The following is a 21058-nucleotide window of genomic DNA, read 5'->3' on the forward strand; positions in this document are numbered from 1 at the left end:
GCAGAAATGAAGAGGGAACAATAAGAATGGTCAGTATTAAAAAGGGTGTGAAACAGGGATACAGCTATTCCATCCTGCTTCTCAGTTTATACGTCAAAGACAGAAGACAAGTTAAAGAGTGGGATTAAAATTAAATGTGAAAGGATATTAACTATAAGATTCGCTGATCACTTTGTCATCTTCAGCAAAAATTAATAATTGTAGAACTTTCTGAATGAAATCCACAGTCTAATGTGATGATGGTATTGCCTCATGGTGTTTCTGGCCGCCTAGTGGAACTCTTTTAATTTGACGCCACCCCGGTGGCTTGCGTTTCGAAGATGATGAGTACCACACAACACCCATCCCAAAGGCAGATAAAATCTACGACCCGACTGGGGAATCGAAGCCAAGTCCGCCACACAACCTTAGCTATGGAGGCGAACGACAACCTAAACAGTACGGCCCTAAATGGTTAAATGCGTACAGAATATGGAATGAGTGTAAGCGGGAGAGAGACGAAGGTAACGAGGAGTAACAGAAATGATTAGCGGCAATCCACGAAGTAGACAAAGTTAAGGAATTCTGCTGTCATTGAAGTAATGTACACTGCTTTCCATTAAAATTAATACACCACGAAGTTGACGTGCTACAGGCGCAAAATTTAACCAACAGCAGCTGTGATATGCAAATGATTAGTTTTATAGAGCATTCACACAACGTTGGCGCCGGTGGCGACACTTACAACGTGCTCACATGAGGAAAGTTTCCAACCGATTTCTCATACACAAACAGCAGTTGGAAGCGGTTGTCTGGTGAAACGTTATTGTGATGCCTCGTGTAAGGAGGAGAAATGCGTACCATCACGTTTCCGACTTTGATAAAGGTCGCATTGTAGCCTATCGCGATTGTGGTTTGTAGTATTGCGACATTGCTGCTCTCGTTGGTCGAGATCCAATGACTTAACACAATATGGAATCGCTGGGTTCAGGAGGGTAATACGGAACGCCGTGCTGGATCCAAACGGCCTTGTATCACTAGCAGTCGAGATGACAGGCATCTTATCCGCATGGCTGTAACGGATCTCGCAGCCACGTCTCGATACCTGACTCAACAGGTGGGGACGTTTGTAAGACAACAACCATCTCCAAAAACAGTTCGACGTCGTTTGCAGCAGTATGGTCTATCAGCTCGGAGACCATGGGTGCGGTTACCCTTGATGCTGCATCACAGACAGAAGTGCCTGCGATTTTGTACTCAGCGACGAATGTGGGTGCACGAATGGCCAAACGTCATTTTTTCAGAAGAATCCAGGTTCTGTTTACAGCATCATGATGGTCGCATCCGTGATTCGCGACATCGCGGTGAACGCACATTGGAAGCGTGTATTCGTCATCGCCATACTGGCGTATCACCCAGCGTGGTCGTACGGGATGCCATTGGTTACACGTCTCGGTCACCTCTTGTTCGCATTGACGGCACTTTAAACAGTGTACGTTACATTTCAGATGTGTTACGACCCGTGGCTCTACCCTTCATTCGATCCCTGCGAAGCCCTACATTTTAGAGGATAATTCACGACCTCATGTTGCAGGTCCTGTACGGGCCTTTCTGGATACAGAAAATGTTCGACTGCAGCCCTGGCCAGCACATTTTCCAGATCTATCACCAACTGAAAACGTGTGGTCAATGGTGGCTGAGCAACTGGCTCGTCACAATACGCCAGTCACTACTCTTGATGAACTGTGGCATTGTGTTGAAGATGCATGGACAGCTGTACCTGTACACGTCATCCAAGCTCTGTTTGACTCAATGCCCAGGCATATCAAGGCCGTTATTACGGCCAGAGGTGGTTGATATGGGTACTGATTTCTCAGGATCTATGCACCCACATTGCGTAAAAATGTAATCACATGTGAGTTCTAGTATAATATATATATCCAATGAATACCCGCTTATTATCTGTATTTCTTCTTGGTGTAGCAATTTTAATGGCCAGTAGCGTAATAGATGACGGACAAAGCAAGGTGAAGACAAAAAATCAGACTAGCACAGGCAAAGGAGGCATTCCCCTCCAAAAAATTCTACTAATATTAAATCGTTGTGTTTAGTATGAGGAACAAATTTCTGAGACAGTACGATTCGAGGTCAGCATTGTATGGCAGTAATTCATAGACTGTGGGACAACCGGGAAAAGGAGAATCGAAGCGTCTGAGATTGGATACTGTAGGAGGAAGTTAAAAGTTATATGTACTGATAAGATGATGCATGAGGAGGTGATCGGCAAAAGCGGTGAAGAAAGGAACATTTGAAACATACTGCAAGAAGAAAGGAGAGGAAGACAAAAGAAGACAGACTGGAACTCATCCAACGTATGTGACTGGGAACGTTTTGTGCAAGGGGGACACATCGAATGCAACTTCCTTTTCATCACTCGCTGTCCAGTGTAATGTTCTGGAACGTACAGAGATTTAATGCAGTTATATTTCCTTTCTCCATTGAGGTTCAAATGGCTCTGAGCACTATGGGATTAACTTCTGAGGTCATCAGTCCCCTAGGAGTTAGAACAACATAAACCTAAGTAACCTAGGGACATGACACACATCCATGCCCGAGGAAGGATTCGAACCTGCGACCGCAGCGGTCACGCGGTTCCAGACTGTAGCACCTTGAACAGCTCGGCCACTGCGGCCGGCTCCATTGAGGAAGAGAATGTACAGTGATGGCACAAACCACTCATTGACGTGCCCGATGCAGAGGCCTGAGGATCATGCATGTCGCAGTAGAAGCCACACCGCCCGGAGTTCTAACTTTTCCCCCTCGACACACGACAGATAGAACGGCATTAACAACCTCCAGAACGCCGTGGGGTCCGTCACGTAGGCCCGACCGCCGCGCAGCAGGGCTTGTGTTCTGCGGTCGCCGGGACCCAGAGCGGGAGAAATCAATCCCGCCTCTGCCATCGGAGCTGTGTGCTAACGACGTGCGGCCTGGCGCCGTACCCAGTCCCGGCATTAACAAGCAGACGTGCCCGCGGGCCAGGCGCCCACTACCCCCTCCCCCCCCCCCCCAACCGAAAGCACTGGGCCGTCCTATCCTCTCTCGTTAATATCGACTGCGCCCATCGACTGCAGTATCGGAGCACGCACCCCATATCGCCGATAGAATTCTCCGACCCACCCATGCGTCAGACGTCACGTATGCCCATCCGAAACGGCTGTCGAACCTTGTGGAAACGAGAAGTGACGTCAGCTGCAATATTCGTCGTTAAATGCGTGCAGCTTAACCCCTTCTAGGTGCAGGATGCTGACAGGTGAACCAGACTCGAATCGAATATCTACAGATGTCTGTAAATCTCAGGTTATGATCAAAACTACCGTTGGTACACTACTCGCCATTAAAATTGCTACACAAATAACAAATACAGATGATAAACGGGTATTCATTGGACAAATATATCAGACTGGAACTGACTTGTGATTACATTTTCACGCAGTTTGGGTGCATAGATCCTGAGAGAACAGTATACAGAACGACCACCTCTGGCCGTAATAACGGCCTTGATACGCCTGGGCATTGAGTCAAACAGAGCTCGGATGGCGTGTACAGGTACAGCTGCCCATGCAGATTCAACACGATACCACAGTTCAGCAATAGTGACTGGCGTATTGTGACGAGCCAGTTGCTCGGCCACCATTGACCAGATCTGGAGAATGTGCTGGCCAGGGCTGCAGTCGAACATTTTCTGTATCCAGAAGGGCTCGTACAGAACCTCCAACATGCGGTCGTGCATTATCCTGCTGAAATGTACGGCTTCGCAGGGATCAAATGAAGGGTAGAGCCATGGGTCGTAACACATCTGAAATGTAACGTCCAGTGTTCAAAGTGCCGTCAATGCGAACAATAGGTGACCGAGACGTGTGACCAATGGCACGCCATACCATCACGCCGGGTGATACGCCAGTTTGGCGATGACGAATACACGCTTCCAATGTACGTTCACCGCGGTGTCGCCAAACACGGATGCGACCATCATGATGCTGTAAACAGAACCCGGATTCATCCGAAAAAATGACGTTTTGCCATTCGTGGAGCCAGGTTCGACGTTGAGTACACCATCGCAGGCGCTCCTGTCTCTGATGCAGCGTCAAGGGCAACCGCAGCCTTGGTCTCCGAGCTCATAGTCCATGCTGCTGCAAACGTCGTCGAACTGTTCGTGCAGATGGTTGTTGTCTTGCAAACGTCCCCATCTGTTGACTGAGGGATCGAGACGTGGCTGCACGATCCGTTACAGCCGTACAGATTAGATGCCTTTCATCTCGACTGCTAGTGATACGAGGCCGTTGCGATCCAGCACGGCGTTCCGTATTACCCTCCTGAACCCACCGATTCCATATTCTGCTAACAGTCATTGCATCTCGACCAACGGGAGCAGCAATGTTGCGATACGATAATCGCAATCGCGATAGGGTACAATCCGACCTTTATCAAAGTCGGAAACTTGATGGTACGCATTTCTCCTCCTTACACGAGGCATCACAACAACGTTTCACCAGGCAACGCCTGTCAACTGCTGTTTGTGTATGAGAAATCGGTTGGAAACTTTCCTCATGTTAGCGTGTTCTAGGTGGCCCCACCGGCTCCAACCTTGTGTAAATGCTCTTAAAAGCTAATCATTATCATATCAGGGCGTCTTCTTCCTGTCGGTTAAATTTCGCGTCTGTAGCACGTCATCTTCGTGGTATAGCAATTTTAATGGCCAGAAGTGTAGTAAGACAATACGTCCAAGCTACGTTGTCGCTGCTCTCTACAAGCAGCACGCTGTTGTTTTAGTGTTTCCCGTTCATCACATCATCCAACTATGTGATGGTAGTGATTGATCCGTGGAGGTTGGACGACATTGTTTCGCGAACGCTATTGACAAAGGAATGAGATTTTCCTGGTGACACATGAGTCTAAACTTAATCTTCAATAAGGAAAGAAGTTGAAGCAATGAATTAAAATTTGTGTCATTTTTGTTAGGAAGATGTACTAAGCACTATACCACAATAACACTGTTGCTACCACAGGCGCACGGTCTTTCTCGGTGCAATGCTCTCTGTAATACAAACTTCAGTTCACACTGCACATCCAATTTTCTCCTTCTTAAATCGCCTCCTGGAAAATGAAATTCCATCAGGTCAGTAGACAATTTACATCTGAGGTACAGGCAGGATTTCCCTATTGCGTACAAAGTTTGGGTGCTATTCCAATGTCGGAGAGTCTCGGCAGTACTGGCGAGTTAGAGGGTGGCACTTATTGAGGTGTACAAAAAAATGTAAATTAATTACAAACTACGACTTTCACACATTTTCTTCATCATGTAAAAGTCACTACAGATATTCGGATTTAGATTATTACATGTTCGATATTCATGTCATCAATGACGATGATATGGAGCAGACGAAATTCCGCAGCGAAATTCTGCATCACCAGCTGAAGTGTCAGACAATCGATGCTGTCGATGACCTTCTGAATGGCTGCTTTGAGCTCATCAATGGTTTTTGGGTTACTGCTGTACACCAGGTGTTTAATATAGCCCCACAAAATGGAGTCACATGCTTTCAGATCAGGAGAATATGGCGGCCAATTGAGGCCCATGCCAGTGGCCTCTGGGTACCCCAGAGCCAGAATGCGGTCCCCAAAGCGCTCCTCCAGGACATCAAACACTTTCTTGCTTCGATGGGGTCGAGCGGTCTTGCATGAACCACATCTTGTCGAAATTAGGGTCACTTTGGATAATAGGGATGAAATCACCTTCCAAAACCTTCACTTACCGTACGGTAGTCACCGTGCCATGAAGGAATATCGCACCGATTACTCCTCGACTGGGCAGTGCACGCCACACAGTCACCCCTTGAGGGTGAAGAGACTTCTCGATCGCGAAATGCGGATTCTCAGTCCCCCAAACGAGACAATTTTCCTTATTGACGAACCCATCCAGATGAAATTGGGCTTCGTCGCTAAACCAAGTAACAAAGCGCGTGCGCGTGTGCATACTAGTTCCCATGATGCCCCGCTGCCAATCGTGGTGTTCGAATGTCCTAACGCAAACCGTTCAGAAGTTATGACAATTTTATTTTATATTTTAGTTCAATAACTGTCACCCAGTAAAAAGGGAAAATTGGCTGAAAGTGTGAATTGAAGTTTGTGTTAGGGAGGACAGTGGACTAGAGTAGTCCATGCAGGGGTGGTAGCCACAATGAGACGGTGGTGCAGTAGTTAGCACGTCTGCCTCGTAAGTACGAGACCTGGGTTGAATTTCTGGCCGTGCGCGAATTTTAATTCATTGTTTCAGCTTCTACCATTACCACTGTTGGGAATATATATATATATAGAAAACCGGCATTTGCTGCTGTTTCCAGAATGATACTACTGCCGCAAACGTACATTTCGAATAAGCACCGCGTAAACAAGTTAAGATAATTTAGGGCTCGTATCGAGGCATATTGGCAGTCATTTTTAACCCGGAATGAGATTTTCACTCTGCAGCGGAGTGTGCGTTGATATGAAACTTCCTGGCAGATTAAAACTGTGTGCCGGACCGAGATTCGAACTCAGGACCTTCGCCTTTCGCGGGCAAGTGCTCTACCATCTGAGCTACCCAAGCACGACTAACGCCCCGTTCACACAGCTGTACTTCCGCCAGCACCTCATCTCCTGCTTTCCAAAGGTCCTGAGTTCGAGTCTCGGTCCGGCACACAGTTTTAATCTGCCAGGAAGTTTCATTTTTAACCGGATCTGTTTACGAGTAGTACAAGGTACCCTTCCTCATGGACAATAATTTTGGCTAGCAGTGAATTGGAGTAGATATAGATGTAGATTTGTCACAATTTCCAATGCTGCATATTTCTAGAGAAAGTTCTGTGTGTCTTTTCGTCCCTCTCTGACTTAGTTTTAAGTGTAGCGTCTTCTGTGAATGAAACTGTACACTTCAAGGTTACAACCGTAATTGGTAATTTAAGAAGACTCGTTAAAATGTTCGTGAACAGTTCCCGATATTCAACAATGCCGAAAATAGTGTTCAGAAGCTGATGACTAAATGGAATTCTAGTGGTGATATCTAAGATTAATCCTAAATCCTACTTTAGACGGAGTCACTAAGCTGAGAAACTCGTTTCTTGAAACCAGCACTGGAATACTAGGTTCGTAGATGGCTACCAACACGCCGACAAAAGTGTAGACTTCAGTTTAATCGTTTTACGAGTGCCAAATCACCATTTTCGTTCCTAAAAGGCAAGTTGTGGCAGCTTTAGTGGTACTGACTGAGTTCACATCAGTTTCTTTGAAATCAATACAAAAGAAAAGGAATAAACACGAACGTCTTCATATTTTCCCTGCGTAGTGATTGTTCCGCTAACTTTCTCTGGCGCACAGCGGGAATTTTTGCGGCTGCACTACCGAAATTTAAAGGAACAAAAATAAACTCGTTTGAATTCGTGACTGAAAAAAGACACGATGTCAGCTCAATCGATAACAACGAACTAATGGTACATTTTGCATAAAGCTTGTAACTTTGGAATTACATACGTTCTTTTTTATTCAACGCTAAAGTATTAATTTCAACCGTGAAACTAGGACAGTTGATCTGAAACTGTGTGGTGGGATAAGAGTGACAAAGCGCATAAAAAAGCCCTTCCATTAATAATTCTGAAAAATTTATTAGTGGCACGTAGCCTTTTAAAAGACGCCTGGACCACCACCCAGCCTCGTGTTGTGCGAAATACGGTATCTGCGAACCTCGTGTGAAGGTGGTCAGGGTGCGAAACAATCACTTGAGAGATGAACTCGCCTTTACCTTGGAAGGAGCATGAAAATTAGGACATTCTGTACTGACAGACATACAGCTGCACTGGGACTAGTGGAGTTTTCTTTAATATTCGTTAAAGACTTTTAGAGAGCTAAGAGTTCAACGGGAATTCCACTATTAATGCCGATGAGAGATCGGATAGGTGGTAGAGTACATCGAGAGTCCTATGAAGGGAAGACTCGTCCGTTGACGTGGTAGAAGAAGAAACAGGAGTCGATAGGGAAGAGATACGGGATCCAATATTAGAATTTAGAAGAGCTCTGGAAGACTTATCAAAGAAAGCAGAAGGGATAGATAACATCCCATCGGAATTCATAAAACCATTAGAGGAAGCGGCAACAAAACGACTGTTGACGTTGATATGTATAATGGATGAGTCTGGCGATATACCATCTCACTTTCGAAAAAAAAAACATCATTCACGCGAATCTCAATATAGCAAGCAACGACAATTGCGAGAATTATCGCACAATCAGTTTAACAGATCATATATACAAGTTACTGATAATAATAGTGTACACAAAAATGGAAACGAAGATTGAGAATGTGGTACATGACGATGAATTTCTCTTTAGGAAAGATAAAGGTACCAGTTCTGACACAGGTCGAAATCTGATCTGCGTTGTGACTATAAATGTCATATTAAAGCAACCTAATTCTACGACTGATTGCTGCTCTATCTAACCCAATATAACCACAGTCGTTGCGTGCACCCACCCCATGGAGGGCAACCTGATGAAAATCAAGATACTTTCTGAGGATTTGTAGACCTGAAGAAAGCGTTCGGCAGTGGGGCAAGGTGTTCGATATTCTTGGAAAGGAGGGGTGAGCTATAAGACAAGACGGGTAATAGACAATACGTACGAGAGTCATTAGCGGACATTAACATTGGACGGAAAAGAACGAAGTGCACGGATTAAAAAGGGTGTAAGACAGGGATGTAGTCTTTCTCCCCTACTGTTCAGTCTGTACATCGAAGAAGCAATGATAGAAATAGAAGAAACGACAAAGAGTGGGATTAAAATTTAACATTAACCGTTATCAATGTTAACAATTTGCAGATGACGTTGCTGTTGTTGTTGTTGTGGTCTTCAGTCCTGAGACTGGTTTGATGCAGCTCTCCATGCTGCTCTATCCTGTGCAAGCTTCTTCATCTCCCAATACCTATTGCAACCTACATCCTTCTGAATCTGCTAAGTGTATTCATCTCTTGGTCTCCCTCTACGATTTTTACCCTCCACGCTGCCCTCCAATGCTAAATTTGTGATCCCTTGATGCCTCAAAACATGTCCTACCAACCGATCCCTTCTTCTAGTCAAATTGTGCCACAAACTTCTCTTCTCCCCAATCCTATTCAATACCTCCTCATTAGTTACGTGATCTACCCACCTTATCTTCAGCATTCTTCTGTAGCACCACATTTCGAAAGCTTCTATTCTCTTCTTGTCCAAGCTATTTATCGTCCATGTTTCACTTCCATACATGGCTACACTCCATACAAATACTTTCAGGAACGACTTCCTGACAATTAAATCTATACTCGACGTTAACAAATTTCTCTTCTTCAGAAATGATTTCCTTGCCATTGCCAGTCTACATTTTATATCCTCTCTACTTCGACCATCGTCAGTTATTTTAGTCCCTAAATAGCAAAACTCCTTTACTACTTTAAGTGTATCATTTCCTAATCTAATTGCCTCAGCATCACCCGATTTAATTTGACTACATTCCATTATCCTCGTTTTGCTTTTGTTTTCATCTTATATCCTCCTTTCAAGACACTGTCCATTCCGTTCAACTGCTCTTCCAAGTCCTTTGCTGTCTCTGACAGAATTACAATGTCATCGGCGAACCTCAAAGTTTTTACTTCTTCTCCATGAATTTTAATACCTACTCCGAATTTTTCTTTTGTTTCCCCCACTGCTTGCTCAATATACAGATTGAATAACATCGGGGAGAGGCTACAACCCTCTCTCACTCCCTTCCCAACCACCGCTTCCCTTTCATGCCCCTCGACTCTTATAACTGCCATCTGGTTTCTGTACAAATTGTAAATAGCCTTTCGCTCCCTGTATTTTACCCCTGCCACCTTCAGAATTTGAAAGAGAGTATTCCAGTTAACATTGTCAAAAGCTTTCTCTAAGTCTACAAATGCTAGAAACGTAGGTTTGCCTTTTCTTAATCTTTCTTCTAAGATAAGTCTTAAGGTCAGTATTGCCTCACGTGTTCCAATATTTCTACGGAATCCAAACTGATCTTCCCCAAGGTTGGCTTCTACTAGTTTTTCCATTCGTCTGTAAAGAATTCGCGTTAGTATTTTGCAGCTGTGACTTATTAAACTGATAGTTCGGTAATTTTCACATCTGTCAACACCTGCTTTCTTTGGGATTGGAATTATTATATTCTTCTTGAAGTCTGAGGGTATTTCGCCTGTCTCATACATCTGCTCAGCAGATGGTAGATGACGTTGCTATCCCCTGTGAAATTGAAGAAGAATTACACGATGTGTCGAATGAAATGAGCAGTCTGCTGGGTACAGAAAATGGATTGAGAGGAAATCGAAGGAAGATGAAAGTAATGAGAAGTAACTGAAACGAGAACAGCAAGAATCTTAACATCAGAATTGGGTATCACGAAGTACATGAGGATGACGGACGCAGCAGGGACTTAAAAAGCAGACAAGCACTGACAAATATGCTTTCTTCATTGAGGGAAGTCTACTACTATCAGACGTAGGTCAGAATTTGGGGAAAATTTTTGTGTGAATATGCATGTGAAGAACAGCATTGCATGGTAGTGTGAGTTGGACTGTTGGAGAAATGGAAGATAATTGAAGCATTTCAGATGTGGTGCTACAGAAGAATGTTGAGAATTTGGTGATAAGGTAAATGATGAGAAGGTCCTCTGTACAATCGAAGGGCAAAGGAATTGAGCCATGGCTGGCTTTCGTCATACCTTGATCATTGGTTGTAGTCTTGTGATGTCATTTTTTCGTCTGTTACCACCGTAAAGTTGCTGTTTTCTCTCCATAAGTGGCAGCAGCAGCGTGTATCGATACTAGTACTGCTGTACTATCTTTGGTGTGGCGGAGATATTTTCCGGCTGTGCGGTGTGTGGCAGTCGGTCGCTTGGGGCAGAGCAGCGGGGAAGTCTCCATGGCGCGTGATCAGGCCGGAGCTGCTGGCGGCGTGCACGCGTGCTTGGAGTTGTGAGGCACTTCTTGTGAGGCTTACGAAGTTCGTCACCCACCGATCCTGGACATTAAAGTTGAGTGCTCAGTTAATCTACTATCAAGCCTCAACTGCTATCACATCTCTTCGTTTGATCATGGTTAGCGCTTTCTGAGAGATTCCCACGAGTAACAACGAATTTAATTCAATCCCTCACTAAAGAAGTGTACCAGCGGTATATTCTGCCTTGTGGCTGCTGACGTTCCGGTGACCTGCCCTGGTCGTTGACGTAGTTTTTGGCAGTGTATTTTCTTCCTCGTGTTGATACTGTCCAGCACGGCGTGTAGTTCGACAGCTGAAGCGTTGTTGGTAGTTTTGGGCGTTTATTCTGACTTGGCTGTATAGGGGCACCTGTATACAGAACGTTGTGCTGTTGACATCTTGTTGTCGTTTTGCTGGTCGGGTGGAGCAGAACTGATCTTGTTGGTTGGTTTGTCGGCTGGCTCTCGGTTGGGTTGCCTTCCGATTAAGAGGTTGTCGGTCTGGCTGCCTGTCTCACCTGAACGCGCGTTAGTGTTACCCTCTGAGCGCAGCTCCTTGTGTTTTATATAGTGATTTTCTTTTTAGTCTTAAGGGGCTCCGGAACGCCCCATACTTGCAATGTTAAAATTACGCTTATAAATTACATCTTTCCTCACAAAGTATTTGAGGTAGGAAGTTGAACTTTTTACAGATTATTTATTGGAATATGGGCTACAACTTAACACAGGGATTTTACAAAATTTTAGTTCAGTTATTAAAGATGATTTTTTTCAATTGTAATGAAAATTCACAACATTTTTTTGCAATTTTTTATTTATATATTCAAAAATATACAGTTTTTTGGGGAAAGGCTGTGTTAAATTATGCAGAAGGTACTGTGTAACATTTACTGAAAGTTTGAAACAAATATGTTTGGAAGATCCTTAGAAAACATGTAATTAGTATGAGAAAATAAAAGTTTTGGGAATCGAGCGACAAAGATTGGATTAACTTTTTAGTGCATTCCAGGTCCATAGGATGGATTATCTTCATCCTCTGCAAACTCCTCCTCCAGCTTCCTCTTGTTCCTCCTCCTGTTTGCTCTTGCTTGTATTTCTAGACTCTTTACAGCCCTGTCTGCAGCCCGACGGCGTTCCTTGTCTAAAGCAAGCATCGCTCGTACCATGTTAGAACCTATCTTCATTCCCATATTTCTAAATACCTTTGCCTTTCCAACATTTCTCCTTTTCTTAAAAGCCTTCAGAGGATTTCTAATAACTTTACTTTTACTCATTATTATACTTCAACAAAACAGAGACTCAAGAAACAGAATTAATTACGAATATTTTCGAGATAACGACAGAGTAAATAAACATGAAACAATCGACAATCACACCAGCGATATATATTGAACCATCACACGTTAGCCACAACACATACTTTATCTCACATCACTAAAATGTACCTGATGAACACGGATGTTAATAATAACACCATTTGACAGCAGTTTAACAGCGCCACAGTGGGTCACGCACATGTAGAACACATTTCAAAAAAAATTTAAAAATATCTATTAAAAGGTAATAGTCTGCAGATTCAGAAAACGCAAAAAAGTAAAAATTGAACTTTTCATGATTTTGAGCCTTTCCGGAGCCCCTTAAGTACTCTGTTTGGCCTTGAGCCGAGTTTTAGCTTATTAAAATTGAAATCCTTTTTCTCTTAGGCCTTAAGACTTAAAAAATTCTTTCTTGTTTGGTATGTGGCCGTCAGTCGAGTTTTCAGCCTCTTCAAATCAGGAGTTGAAAATCTTTGTCTCGGCCTTAAGCCTCAACACTGTTCTTGATTCATGTGAGGCCTTCAACCGAGTTCTATGGGAAAAAATTTGAGTTAAGGCTTTCAGGCTTTTTATTTGATGATAAAAAAAATTTTTCTAAGAAGTGGTATCTCCAAAAGAACTCCTGTACCTCAACTGGTTATTTAATCCTTGTGCCTTGGATTTTCCATGTGACCTTCAGCCGATCTAAATTAAATCAAAGAAAGTCTTTCGTTAAAACCTTGAGAGTTTTGATTCTTGCTTGTGTGATTGTGTGTTTTAAGAAATAAAGTTTATATGTTGAATGCAACTGACAGTAACTTGAATGAGATTTTCACTCTGCAGCGGAGTGTGCGCTGATATGAAACTTCCTGGCAGATTAAAACTGTGTGCCCGACCGAGACTCGAACTCAGGACCTTTGTCTTTCGCGGGCAAGTGCTCTACCAACTGAGCTACCGAAGCACGACTCACGCCTGGTACTCACAGCTGTACTTCTGCCAGTACCTCGTCTCCTACCTTCTAAACTTTACAGAAGCTCTCCTGCGATCCTTGCAGAACTAGCACTCCTGAAAGAAAGGATATTGCGGAGATATGTCTTAGCCACAGCCTGGGGGATGTTTCCAGAATGAGATTTTCACTCTGCAGCGGAGTGTGCGCTGATATGAAACTGTGGCTAAGCCATGTCTCCGCAATATCCTTTCTTTCAGGAGTGCTAGTTCTGCAAGGATCGCAGGAGAGCTTCTGTAAAGTTTGGAAGGTAGGAGACGAGGTACTGGCAGAAGCAAAGCTGTGAGTACCGGGCGTGAGTCGTGCTTCGGTAGCTCAGTTGGTAGAGCATTTGCCCGCGAAAGGCAAAGGTCCCGAGTTCGAGTCTCGGTCGGGCACACAGTTTTAATCTGCCAGGAAGTTTGACAGTAACTTGTTTTGGACACTTTCCATAAATATAGCCGCATCCGCTCTGTCCTGCTAGCCCAGGGATTTCAGGAATATGCGGAAAACACTGACGACGAAGGGACAGGGTGATAGGACATATGTTAACACGGCAGGGAATAACTACCATGATACTGGAGGGAACTGGAAAGGGTAAAAACTACAGGGGAAGACAGAAACTGGAATACGTCCAGCAAATAATTGAGGACGTAGGTTGTAGGCTACTCTGTGATCAAGACATTGTCACAGGAGAGGAGTTCGCGGCAGGCCGCATCAGACCAGTCACGGCCCGCCCGCCGGACAACGCACTTGCTGATACTGCAATACGGCAGCTGCCGACACCTGCGCAGTTTGACAGACTGCCACGTAACAGCCGCCACATCTCGATCACCGACCTTGCCTCCAGAAGTTTGCAGGCGACACAGAGGCATGGCCCTTGCGCTAACTAGACGCAAGAGTGTTGGTATACTTAAACCGCCAGGAACAGACCGTTATCATCGGCATAGCTGTCCACCACTGTGAAGCAGAGCCCGTACGAGCCGTCACTGTACTTATGACGCAACTACGTGCTCCGCCTCCGAGCTGTGGGGCAGCAACCGCCGTCTGACTGATTCAGGCCGAGACCGTCGGCACGTGGCCGCCGCGTCCATGGCCCAAGCCAAGCCTCGAGGACATTCCAGCAACGGCCGCTGCCCGCAACCGCAGTCGAACCTGCAGTTCGATCTTCATCACTCGGGTTGTACTAGAGCGCCTGAAAATGAGACATGCTGATCCAGGCGTAGGCATGATGCACTTCCTTACGGGTCACGGACCGTACCCAACGTACTTTAATCGTATACATCGGGACAGAGATGCCAATTGCATATGCGGAAACGTGGGTACACCAGAGCATGTTGTTCTCCAGCGCAATAGACATGAACCTGGTGAGGCATTACAACTGCTACAAGACGATGTGAAGCAAGCGCTGCGGGACCCCGATAAATGGAAGCTAATCAGTGAAATGGCAGACAGAGTCTCGAGAGCCCTTAAGGAAGAGTACAGAAGAGACAGACAACGCCTACCTGCGCAGATTCGGCCACAGCAACGACAGACACTCCTGGACGACAGTGACAGCGAGGAAACAGAGGGAGACAGCACGGATGAGAGCTAACACGATGTGCATACCAAGAATTGTAAAGTTATAATGCTCTGACGGCATAAATAGAAACTACAGATATGAAGCACTAATTGCAAGTTTTATGACTGACTAACTGTAAGTTTTACGAATTGACGTAGTAGTAATATTTTAAGCTTTTAACTTGTTTTTGAGAAATGTAGCTAGTGACTGACAACAATTTAAATGTCAATATTTATGTCAATGGCAAGTTTTATGTTATCACATCCTAGATAGGTAAGGTTTTAACGTGTTAAATGCATGTAAAACAACGAGCTACATATGATATCTTTAATCCTAAGTTTTATATTCCTATAATCAAATATTGGTAAAGTTCGATTGGTCATATAGAAGAAGCAATTAATATGAACATATAATATTTTAAGCTTTTAACTTGTTTTTGAGAAATGTAAGCTAGTGACTGACAACAATTTCAATGTTAATATTTATGTCAATAGCAAGTTTTATGTTATCACATTCTAGATAGGTACGGTTTTAACGTGTTAAATGCATGTAAAACAACGAGCTACATATGATATCTTTAATCCTAAGTTTTATATTCCTATAATCAAATATTGGTAAAGTTTGATTGGTCATATAGAAGAAGCAAATTAATATGAACACAAAATAAGTCTGTCTCAATTGAAAGTCTGCATTCTTGACAAATGAACAGTAACTGTATGTATAGTTAACTTAAACAAAATTTTATCAATATACTCCTGCATGTTTAAGACATAATCTTTAACCACTCTTTAATTTCATACAATATCTTAACTTACACTAACTTTAAACTTTAGAATTATAATTTGTTAAATCTATGTATATTTATTTTGTAATAAGTATTTATGGCTGCAATCTATACTTAGAAAGAGGGCATAGTGGTCCACCTCCACGTTGGTGGGACACAGGCAACGACACACAGAGTATGGTTGTAGCGCTCTGTGTGTCGGCTAAGAGACCAGCCCATTGGCTAGAAAGGACCCGTCTTATGTATAAAGATGGCGGGTTATTACAAAGAGTAGCAGCAGTGAAAAAAAAAAAGTGTACTACTAGGCTCGACTGCCTAACGTGCTACCAGCTGGCTCGTCATCGCCCACCGTCTACTATCTGTCTACATTCTTGTACGACCATTAATAAAGAGTTCTGGCAACAGACTGACTGTCTACATGATCTGTACCTCCAGCCACTTCCAGCAGAAAACCTCACGCCCACACCTTCCCAAAGCAACTCCCCGATGAAAATCTGTTGTATATACAGGGTGAATCACCTAACGTTAGCGCTGGATGTATTTCGTAAACAACATCAAATACTGACGAACCGATTCCACAGACCGAACGTGAGGAGAGGGGCTAGTGTAATTGTTTAATACAAACCATAAAAAATGCACGGAAGTATGTTTTTTAACACAAACCTACGTTTTTTAAAGTGGAACCCCGTTAGTTTTGTTAGCACATCTGAACATATAAACAAATACGTAATCAGTGCCGTTTGTTGCATTGTAAAATGTTAATTACATCCGGAGATATTGTAACCTAAAGTTGGTGCTTGAGTACCACTCCTCCGCTGTTCGATCGTGTGTATCGGAGAGCACCGAATTACGTAGGGATCCAAAGGGAACGGTGATGGCCTTAGGTACAGAAGAGACTGGAACAGCACATTACGTCCACATGCTAACACCTTTTTATTGGTCTTTTTGACTGACGCACATGTACATTACCATGAGGGGTGAGGTACATGTACACACGTGGTTTCCATTTTCAATTACGGAGTGGAATAGAGTGTGTCCCGACATGTCAGGCGAATAGATGTTCAATGTGGTGGCCATGATTTGCTGCATACAATTGGAACCTCTGGCGTAATGAATGTCGTACACGCCGCAGTACATCTGGTGTAATGTCGCCGCAGGCTGCCACAATACGTTGTTTCATATCCTCTGGGGTTGTAGGCACATCACGGTACACATTCTCCTTTAACGTACCCCACAGAAAGAAGTCCAGAGGTGTAAGATCAGGAGAACGGGCTGGCCAATTTATGCGTCATCCACGTCCTACGAAACGCCCGTCGAACATCCTGTCAAGGGTCAGCCTAGTGTTAATTGCGGAATGTGCAGGTGCACCATCATGCTGATACCACATACGTCGACGCGTTTCCAGTGGAACATTTTCGAGAAACGTTGGCAGATCATTCTGTAGAAACGCGATGTATGTTGCAGTGCTCTCCGATACACACGATCGAACAGCGGAGGAGTGGTACTCAAGCGTCAACTTTAGGTTACAATATCTCCGGATGTAATTAACATTTTACAATGCAACAAACGGCACTGATTACGTATTTGTTTATATGTTCAGGTGTGCTAACAAAACTAACGTGGTTCCATTTAAGAAAACGTAGCTTTGTGTTAAAAAACGTACTTCCGTGCATTTTTGTATGGTTTGTATTAAACAATTACACTAGCCCCTATCTTCACGTTCGGTCTGTGGAATCGGTTGGTCATTATTTGATGTGGTTTACGAAATATATCCAGCGGTAACGTTAGGTGACTCACCCTGCATATCTAAGTCAGTGATCGGTAATTAACTGACACAGAAGTGTATTTTTTAATGCAGTCAAATGCTAAATCTAGGGCCCTGGTTATTAGTTTTGTACTGGTAACTTATCTTTTTCTAAGAGATGTCAATAACTACCGAACTGTTCCAGTTTTTACACCATTTTCCTAAATTTACGAGTAGGTGAAATATTCTAAAGCAGTATGTCACTTTAGCAAAAATAATGTCCTAAGAAGATCAGTGTTTGTATTTCAGGATTGCTCTACTGAGTATGTCATTAACATGTTCAATCACCAGAAATCACAAGCATTAGGAGAAGCATCAAATTATAAAATAGCGCCGTTAGTTATTTTCTGCGACCTACCTAAGACTTTTGACGGTAAGAATCACAGTATTCTTGTAGAAAAATTAACATTTTATGGGACTGATGGCATAGCCATCCAATGGACAGACTTATCTAATAAAAGAACGCTGACAGCTGCACTCATTATTTCAGCCAATATAGACACAAGTCTGACTGTAGAGTAATCACACATGGGGTCCCCAAGCCTCACCCTTAGGTTCCCTGTTGTTCCTTATCTATGTAAATGGTCTTCCGTCTAATATACAACATGGAGGATTCGTTCATTTTGCAGATGACAGAAGAAATGGTAAGCAAAGTTCTTAAAAATATCATTGGATTTTCGATTAATGATCTCGCCCTCAATTTCAAAAAGACACAACGTATTCAATTCAGTAACATCTAGTTGTAGCATACCAATGATAAGTGTAACACATGGTAAGAAAATAGTATATAGGATGGAAACTTCAAAATTCTTAACTGTCCATATTGATGAGAATTTAAATTGGCAGAAGCACATTTCGGAACTACTAGAACAACTTAGTTCAGCCACATCTGCGCTTACAATCATTGGGGAGAGATAAATCAGTAAGCAGACATATTTGGATATTTTCCTTCTCTGGAACAATGCTCTGGGAAACTCATCTTTAAGAAGGAAAGTCTACATTGCACGAAAACGTGCTATAAGAATAAAATGTGGAGCTCACCCACTATCATCTTGTAGATATCTAAGGAGTTGGGCAGTCTGACTACTGCTTCACAGTATATTTATTCCCACATGACGTTTTTGTAAACAATCCACTACAGTTCAGAACGAACGCTGATGTACGTAAGTACAATACCAGAAGGAAAAATGACATTTGTACCACACATTAAGGCTGTCTTCAGCAGAAAAAAGAAGGGCACAATCCTGCAACAGAAAGTTTTAATACCTTACCCTATGATATAAATTACTTGCCCCGTAAGGCGCTTCGCGGCCACTGACGCCGATCGCTCATTACATTTCCATATAAATTACTGACAGACAGCAAAATTTGAAAACAATCTCAGAACGTTTCTCCTTGACAACGCCTTCTATCAATAGAAGAATCTCTGTTACTGAAACGTATTATAAGTGGTATGAATTACTCACATCCACGAATTTTTTTGTTTGTATAATGTTACAAAAATAGTAAAAAAATTAAAGAATAGATACTTTAAAATGTTCAGAATGTAACCATTTGCACAGATTATTTGCGATGTGAATGTAAAATGACTCTTTCCACATCATTACGATCTAGCTTGCGAAATGATCCGTGGAGCATGTAACAAGTTATCTAAGTGACTGACTAGCCATCTTACTGCTGTACTTCACACAAAGGAAAAAAGAACTATCTACAGTGGAGTCTTAGAAGGATACTTTCCTCTCACATTCTTGTCGATATTAATATTACAATCCCGCATTATTACGCCACACAAGGGCGGAAAAGGGAGGGTTGAAAACTAAAAGTACCCAGTGCTGCTTCGAATCACGTTCAGATTTCGTCGAATGGTTTTGAATGGTCCCCAGTGGTTCCAACATGTAAAGGAGAGCAAAAATTGCGGTCGCGTTGCACCCCAATGGGGTACGACCATGTTCAATGGGGATGCAGACGTATTACGTCTTTAGAGAAGGGCTGAAACGTCCGAGAGCTTCAGTAGTGTCAAAGATTTCCAAGATATCCTGTTGCTCATCGCACTGCGAACTGTCGTTTTCGACCGTGAAATGTGGTGGAATAAATGCTCCCATGAAATGGGTGGTTTCAACAAAGTCCTTTAAGCCACTCGCTGCGGGCGTTTCGTTTCGATTCGAGCGGTGGTGCGTCTCAAACGTATTCCTGAGCTACCCATAAAGAAAATCTCGTGATTTCAATTCCGGGGGTCGGGGTTCTGACTTCCACAGCAGAGACGTCAAAGGAAGGCGTGAAATACACTGAAGAGCGAAAGAAATTGGAACACCTGCACGCAGAAATTCCACCTGACGACGTGACATGGACTCGACTAACGTCTGAAGAGTATGAGGGAGTGGAACTCTCTTTTGAACAGCGCGTTGCAAGGCATCCCCGATAATGTTCATGTCTGGGGAGTTTGTGGCTAGCGGAAGTATTTAAACCCAGAAGTGTGTTTCTGGAGCCACTCGGTAGCAGTTCTGGACGTATGGGGTGTCACATTTTCCTGCTGGAATCACAATGCACAATTGACATTAATGGATATAGATGATCAGACAGGATGCTTACGTACGTGTCACATGTCAGAGTCGTGTCTAGTTGTGTCAGGGGTCCCATATCACTCCATCTGCACACGCACCACGCCATTACAGAGCCTCCACCAGCTTGAATAATCCCCTGCTGACGTGCAGGGCCCATGAATTCATGAGGTTTTCTCCATACCCGTACACGTCCATCCCCTCGATACAATTTGAAGAGAAACTTGTCCGACCAGGCATCATCTTTCCAGTCTTCAACAGTCCAATGTCTGAGTTGACGGGCCCAGGCGAGCCGTAAAGCTTTGTGTCGTACAGTCATCAGGGGTACATATCGATGATGTTTCATTGAATGGTTCGCAAGCTCATACTTGTTGATGGCCCAGCATTGATACCTCCAATAATTTGCGGAAGTGTTACACTTGTGTCACGTTGAACGTTTCTCTTTAGTCGTCGTTGATCTCGTTCTTGCAGGATCTTTTTCCGGCCACAGCGATGTTGGAAAATTGATGTTTTATCTTATTCCTGATATACACGGTACACTCCTGAAATGGTCGTTTTGGAAAATCCCTACTTCATCGCTTCTGACAAGATCCTGTGTTCCATCAATCGTGTGTCGACTGTAACACGACGTTCAAACTCACTTAAATCTTGATAGCCTGCATTGTAGCAGCAGTAACCGATCTAACAACTGCGCCAGACACTTGTTGTGTTATATAATCGTTGCCGACAGCGGCGTCGTATTGGCTGATTGATTTGGTGGAAGAGACCAAACAGCGAAGCCATCGGTCTCATCGGAGTAGGGAAGGATGGGATACGAAGTCGGCCGTGCCCTTTCAAAGGAACCATCCCGGCATTTGCCTGAACCGGTTTAGGGAAATCACGGAAAACCTAAATCCGGATGGCGATTGAACCGTCGTTCTCTCGAATGCTAGTCCAGTCCCACTGTGCCACCTCGCTCGGTCAGCGCCATATTCAGCATGTTTACATATCTCTATATTTGAATATGCGTTCCTGTACCAGATTCTTTGGCGC

This window comes from Schistocerca nitens, chromosome 1, assembly GCF_023898315.1.
Source record: "Schistocerca nitens isolate TAMUIC-IGC-003100 chromosome 1, iqSchNite1.1, whole genome shotgun sequence".
NCBI lineage: Eukaryota > Metazoa > Arthropoda > Insecta > Orthoptera > Acrididae > Schistocerca > Schistocerca nitens.